Source organism: Elaeis guineensis, chromosome 4 (genome assembly GCF_000442705.2).
Source record: "Elaeis guineensis isolate ETL-2024a chromosome 4, EG11, whole genome shotgun sequence".
In the NCBI taxonomy this organism is placed as follows: Eukaryota; Viridiplantae; Streptophyta; class Magnoliopsida; order Arecales; family Arecaceae; genus Elaeis; species Elaeis guineensis.
The window spans coordinates 127,067,321-127,074,153 of NC_025996.2; positions in this window are offsets into that span (position 1 = coordinate 127,067,321).

Genomic DNA, 6,833 nt, shown 5'->3' on the forward strand with positions numbered 1-6,833 from the left:
GATGCAGCAATATACTCCACCTCGCATACTAAATCAGCCACAGTGTGCTGCTTGGAATTCTTCCAGCAGACAGCCCCACCATAAAGGATAAAAATAAATCCTGACACACTCTTGCTATCATCGTGATCAGACTAGAAACTAGAGTCTGTAAACCCTATAAGTCTCAAGTCCGATTCACCATATATAAGCCACTGGTCCTTAGTATTTCTTAAATACTTCAGGATGGTTTTAACAACCTTCCAGTGATTCTCTCCTGGATCAGATTGGTATCTACTCACTACCCCTAGTGAGTATGCCACATCTGGTCGTGTACATGTCATGGCGTACATGATAGATCCCACTACCGAAGCATATGGAATCCTACCCATACGCTCTCTCTCTTGAGGTGTTGTCGGACAATCCCTCTTCGAGAGAGAAATTTCATGGCCTATCGGTAGATAGCCTTTCTTAGAATTTTCCATGCTGAACCTTTTCAGCATAGTATCAATGTACGTGGACTGAGATAAGCCAAGCAACTTTTTGGATCTATCCCTATAGATCCTCATCCCTAGGATGTAGGAAGCTTCTCCCAGATCCTTCATGGAGAACTGTGACGATAGCCAAATCTTTATTCCCTGTAATGCAGGGACATCATTTCCGATTAAGAGAATGTCATCCACATACAATACAAGAAATACTACTACTGGACCATTAGCCCACTTATAAATGCAGGGCTCTTCTCCGTTCTTAACGAAGCCATACATTTTGATCATCCTATCAAAACGTATGTTCCAACTCCGAGATGCCTGCTTAAGTCGATAAATGGACCTCTGTAGCTTGCACACCTTAGATTCATCTGTGGATGTGAACCCTTCAGGTTGTATCATATACACCTCTTCATCCAGCTCTCCGTTTAGGAAAGCTGTCTTCACATCCATCTGTCAGATTTCATAGTCCAGATGGGCAGCTATCGCAAGCATAATCCGAATGGATTTGAGCATTGCCACAGGAGAAAACGTCTCGTCATAGTCTATACCATAACGTTGATGATATCCCTTGGCAACCAGACGGGCTTTATAGGTCTCCACCTTTCCGTCTGTGCCCCTCTTCCTTTTGAAGACCCATTTACACCCTATGGGTTTTACTCCTTCGGGTGGGTCAACCAATGTCCACACATCGTTGACCTTCATGGACTCCATTTTGGATTTCATGGCCTCTAGCCATTTCTCAGAGTCAGGTCTCTGCATTGCATCCATGTAGGTGATCGGATCCTCATCATTTTCATCAAGTTCGATAGGATCACCATCCCGAACCAAGAAACCATAGTATCTGTCCGGTTGATGTGGTACTCTACCAGACCGCCTTAAGGGTGCATAATCAATGGGCTCCGAATCTGATCTAATCAAATCTGGTTCAGGTTCAGTAACATGTGTCGGTTTTTCCACCTGTCGAACTTCGTCAAGTTCAACTTTAGAGGTAACAGTTCCTTCACTAAGGAACTTCTTTTCTAAAAAGATTGCCTTAAGGCTGACAAACACCTTTTGCTCATCAGCAAGGTAGAAATAATACCCTTTGGTCTCTTTTGGGTACCCTATAAAATTACACTTGTCAGACCTAGGTCCAAGCTTGTCTATAATTAAACGTTTAACATAAGCCGGACACCCCCAAACCCTAAGGTGCGAGAGTACTGGCTTACGTCCTATCCATATCTCATATGGCATTTTGGCTACAGACTTACTCGGAACTCTATTTAGAAGGTAACAAGCCGATTCGAGCGCATATCCCCAGAGGAAGATCGGCAGACCAGCAAACCCCATCATGGATCGAACCATGTCTAACAGGGTCCGATTCCTCCTTTCAGACACACCATTATGCTGTGGTGTTCCAGGAGGAGTCCATTGAGAGAGAATCCCATTCTCTCCTAGATACGTCAGAAACTCATTAGAAAGGTATTCACCTCCTCGATCAGATCGAAGAGTTTTAATACACTTTTCAGTTTGTTTTTCTACCTCATTTCGGAATAGTTTGAACATTTCAAATGATTCTGACTTATGCTTCATTAAATAGACATACCCATACCTAGATAGGTCGTCTGTGAAGGTTATGAAGTAGAAAAATCCACCTCTTGCACTTGAGCTCATGGGTCCACATACATCAGAATGTACCAGACCTAAGAGTTCACTGGCTCGCTCACCTTTTTCAGTAAAAGGTGACTTGGTCATCTTCCCAAGAAGACAGGACTCACAGGTTGGAAGTGATTCACAATCACTAACTTCAAGAATTCCTTCTTGAGCCAACCTGTTTATCCTGTTCTTATTGATATGACCTAGCCTACAGTGCCAAAGGTAGACTTCTGACACATTATCTATTCTAGAGCGTTTACCGAATTTTTGAACCACATTAACAGGCTGTGATAGTAAGTAAATTTTATTATTTAATTATCCAATAAATATTATAACACCATTCAAAATGATATTGCAAATATTTTCTTTTATTAAAAAATCATAACCGTACATGGCCAAAAGGCCTACAGAAATAATATTTAATAAAAAACTTGGACAATAGTGACATTCACTCAGAATTACATTACGAGAATTGATTACAAGACTCATGATTCCTAAAGCTAGAACTGGAACTTTACTTCCATCTCCAACATTCAGGAACCTCTCACCTTCATCAAATCTCCTACTGACCTGCAGACCCTGCATCGAATTACAAATATGATAAGGGCTTCCGGTATCCAATACCCAAGCAGTAGTATCACAAATCGAAAAGTTGCAAGGAGTTATCATATAATTACCTTGCTTCTTCTTTGGCCTGTTCGTGTTCAGGGAGGCAATGTATTGAGGACAGTTCCTCTTCCAATGCCCATGCTTCTTGCAAAAGAAGCACTCCACCTGGCTCTGATCGTGCTTGCGCTTCTTGGTTTGACCCCGTGCTGCTGTCCCAGCATGAGATTGCACCTTCTTATTTTTCTTCTTCTTGTTCTTCTTCCCCTTCCCAAAGGGTTGATGACGAGAAGAAGACCCTCCCACTATATTCACCGACTCCTTATGGAGTTGGTGATCCTTCTCAAAGTTCTGCAGCAACCCCAACAATCCGTGGTAGTTTACTGCAGATTTTGTCATTCGAAAATGAGTAAAGAATGGGAGGAAGGACTTGGGCAAGGAATTAAGGATCGCATCCTTACCGAGCTGCTCGTGCAGAGGAAAGCCCAATTTGCTTAGGCGCTCAATCATCTCGATCATGTACAGTACATGATCAGTGACTGAGGCCCCATCCCTCATTCGAGCATTGAAAATGGCACAACTAGTTTTGTGCCTTTCAACGTCGTCAGGCGTGCCAAAGGAGTCATTCAACATTTGAAGCATCTCCTGTGGCTGGGCATTCTCAAACCTTCGGCTGAACTCGTCATTCATTGCTGCCAGCATAATACATCGAACGGTGGTGCAGTCATTGAGCCACTTCAAGTAAGTGTCTCGGATCGCATTACTAGCGTTCGGAGCTGGCTTTTCAGGTGCTGGATCCGTTACTACATAAAGGATCTGCTCATGCTCAAGGATGATTTTCAATTTTCGATACCAGCTATCGAAATTGGGTCCCATGAGCTTGTCATTATCTAATAATGACCGGAGCGACAGGGTAGTGGCCATAGCTGCTTAAAGAAAAATGAGACCTCTATTAGTACATAAATTAATACTAAAGACTTGGATTTTAGTCTAAAGTTTTTCCCAATATTTTTACGAACTGGTAGCCTCATCCTCCAATTCGAGGAATTACTTTAATTCCTTAATGGGTACTAGAATCCACACAGACTACACACGAGCCCAACTTTGGTTGGTCAACCCATGTGCATCTATGGGTAGGTTCTTAACCAGCTGTTTCTCTAAACAACTTCTAGTAATTGATTTTGCCCCAGAACCTAATCAGTAGGCTTTGGCCTCCACTGAAAAGATCTGGTTAGGTCCAACCATTAACATGACTTAATTTAGTGAATCGGACCAATAAATGATCAGGCCCGACTTTGGCCGGCCAACCTAACCACCATCAGAAAGACTCAATCAAATTATCATATTATGAATAATAATTCCATTAGCCAATGAGCACCAGGCCTTTGGGCCCCCAATGATCATTGAACTAATGGACTCATTATCACTCACTTAATGGGAGGCTATGACTTAGTTATCATTATAACTTAATCATTTTAGGGACTTAATAATTTTGAGGATTTTATTAAAGAATAGTAGAGAAGAAATTATCCAGCCAATTTCAATCCTCCCACTGACTTCACCAAGTCAGATTAAAAAAGATTTAATTAAAGCTGGCATTAGGAGCACCTAAATCAGTCACACTGATTTACCTAATGACATGGGTGAGCTCTAATCACTAAGTGATCTAATCAAAATCTAACTTACCAGATTGGCCAGGTAAGTGAGATCAGTGGTGAGGATTTGCCATTAACTCGTCAATGATCGAATCAATGCGAGTAGCTCTCGCTTAAGAACCACTGGTCAAAACTGCCGAACTTACCTTAGACACCAACCGGTTCATTAGTTTTAATTTTGATCAACTTAGTAAATAGGGCTCCACCGCGTAGCCATAAATTAAGTCCATCTTGGTCTAGTTAAAGACATGGACCCATTCAACTACAACTATTGAAGTTGAGTCTAGAGTATCCTTGACCTAATCTAATTCAACTTTTGATTAGATTTGACCAATTACTCCATTTAGTCTATTTTTTAAACTAACCTTAGGTCTAACCCAATTATGGACCTAATTCATCTAACCCATTGACCCACAAGTTTATGCAATTGTCTTAGGTCTTAATTCATAATTCTAGACCTACTAGACAACACTTAATTCTTTTAATTAAGTACTTGGGCTGATGGGTCAGGGTTTGACATTTCGAAAATAATTTTCAAATTTGAAAGATTTTATTTTCTGTTCACCAAATGTGTTAACTCATTTCACAAACGGGTCAGCAGATTTTATAAACAGCAATTCTATTGCTCATTTCATAACAGAAAATAACTCAAAATAAATCATAAATTTTTTTTTAGATCTAATCTAACACATTCATGATAAATTTCTTAATTAAGTCCTTTCGCTGCTTCATCGGCATGGGATATAATTGCATCGGCACCCCTACCGCCATAGGAGACCCCATCGAATGGGAAGAGAGGGCCTTTAAACCCTACTTTTCTCCTATGACCGGACGGCCATGGCAACCAACCCAATTAGATTACTTGCTACTTGGATCAAGTATATCTAAATATACCAATTTCAAAATTTAAATTTTGAATTTCAAATTTTAAATTTCAAATTTCAAATTTTAAATTTCAAATTTGAGATTTCAACCAAATTTCAAATTTCAAATTTCCAATCTTTGAATTTTAAATTTTGAATTTTGAATTTTAAATTTCGAATTTCAAATTTCAAATTTCAAATTTGAGATTTCAACCAAATTTCAAATTTCAAATTTTGAATTTTGAATTTCAAATTTCAAATTTCAAATTTGAGATTTCAACCAAATTTCAAATTTCAAATTTTGAATTTCAAATTTGAAACTTCTAACAAATTTTAAATTTTAAATTTTAAATTTCAAATCTTTTTGAATTTTGAATTTTAAATTTCAAATTTAAACTTATAGATTACACCTTAATCTACGCATGCATATGTATATCATAATCTAGAACCATGCTCTGATACCATTTGAAGCAAAAATTTAGTGCAGGGGCAAAATGGTAATTTTATAACTTTTTCAAAATTACTATTTTACAATGAAATTATTAATTAATCTCATTAATTAATACTAATTAACCCTACACTAGGATCTAAATATGATACAATAGCATGCATTTAAATTTGAAATTCAAATTTGAATCAGTAAACCTTTTACAGTACTGTGTTCAAAACACATCACCTTTTGCGGGTAGTCGATCACCGCAATCTGATCACCGTCGGGGGGCTCTGATCGTCATGTCACAGCCACACAAATGTCTGACCTCTGTGGATCATCCACACGAAGCTCCCGTCTGATCAGCTCCTCACAAATGCTAGTTCGTGATTTCATCTTTTCGATGGCAGATATTGATCGAACTCCTTCGATCGATGTGTGCCGACTTCTCGGATGCTCCAGATCATCTGCACAGTTGCTTGAGAGGCTGATGGATCTCTCTCTAAAATTTGGTGGACTCACGACACTCGTGGCACACCAATCTCACTTCCCGAACCCTAGGTAGAAACCCTAGGGTACACACCAAAAACCCTGCGCCCAATTTTCTCTCTTTTCTTTCTTTTTCTCTCAGAAGGTTTTGGACCTTCACCTTGCACAGAAGCCTTCCTCATGCCTCAAAGTTTCTCTCCTAAAATTTCTACGCACGTCCCACCTTTCTCCTCTTTTTAAAACAACGTCGAACGTGTCTTATCCGCGTGAGAGGATAAAGACAACAGGTTACACATTTGAATTCAAATCAAATTTGAATTCAAACGAAAACCAACTTATCCCTATCCTTTTGGGTGTGAGAAGAGAAGGGGTGTGGCTCTTTGTGCGTGGAAAATGTTTCATGAGAAACCTTTTCTCGTGTAAGTAATGTGGCGCACAAAATGGATAAGGATGAAAGGGCTAGTGATAAGTTATCCATTCAAATTCAAACATGCTTTGAATTTGAATGGCTAACTAATTATTTTATCCATCCATATGGCGCACAAATGAGGGCGTGGGGAAGAATTTTGTGTGAGAAAAATTTCATGAGAAGTTTCTTCTCGTGAATTCAAATGGGTGCAAGGAAGTTGGGTGTCGCAGGGAATTTAAAACAAGGTGGTTTGATTCAAATTGAGCCAACCTAGTTTAA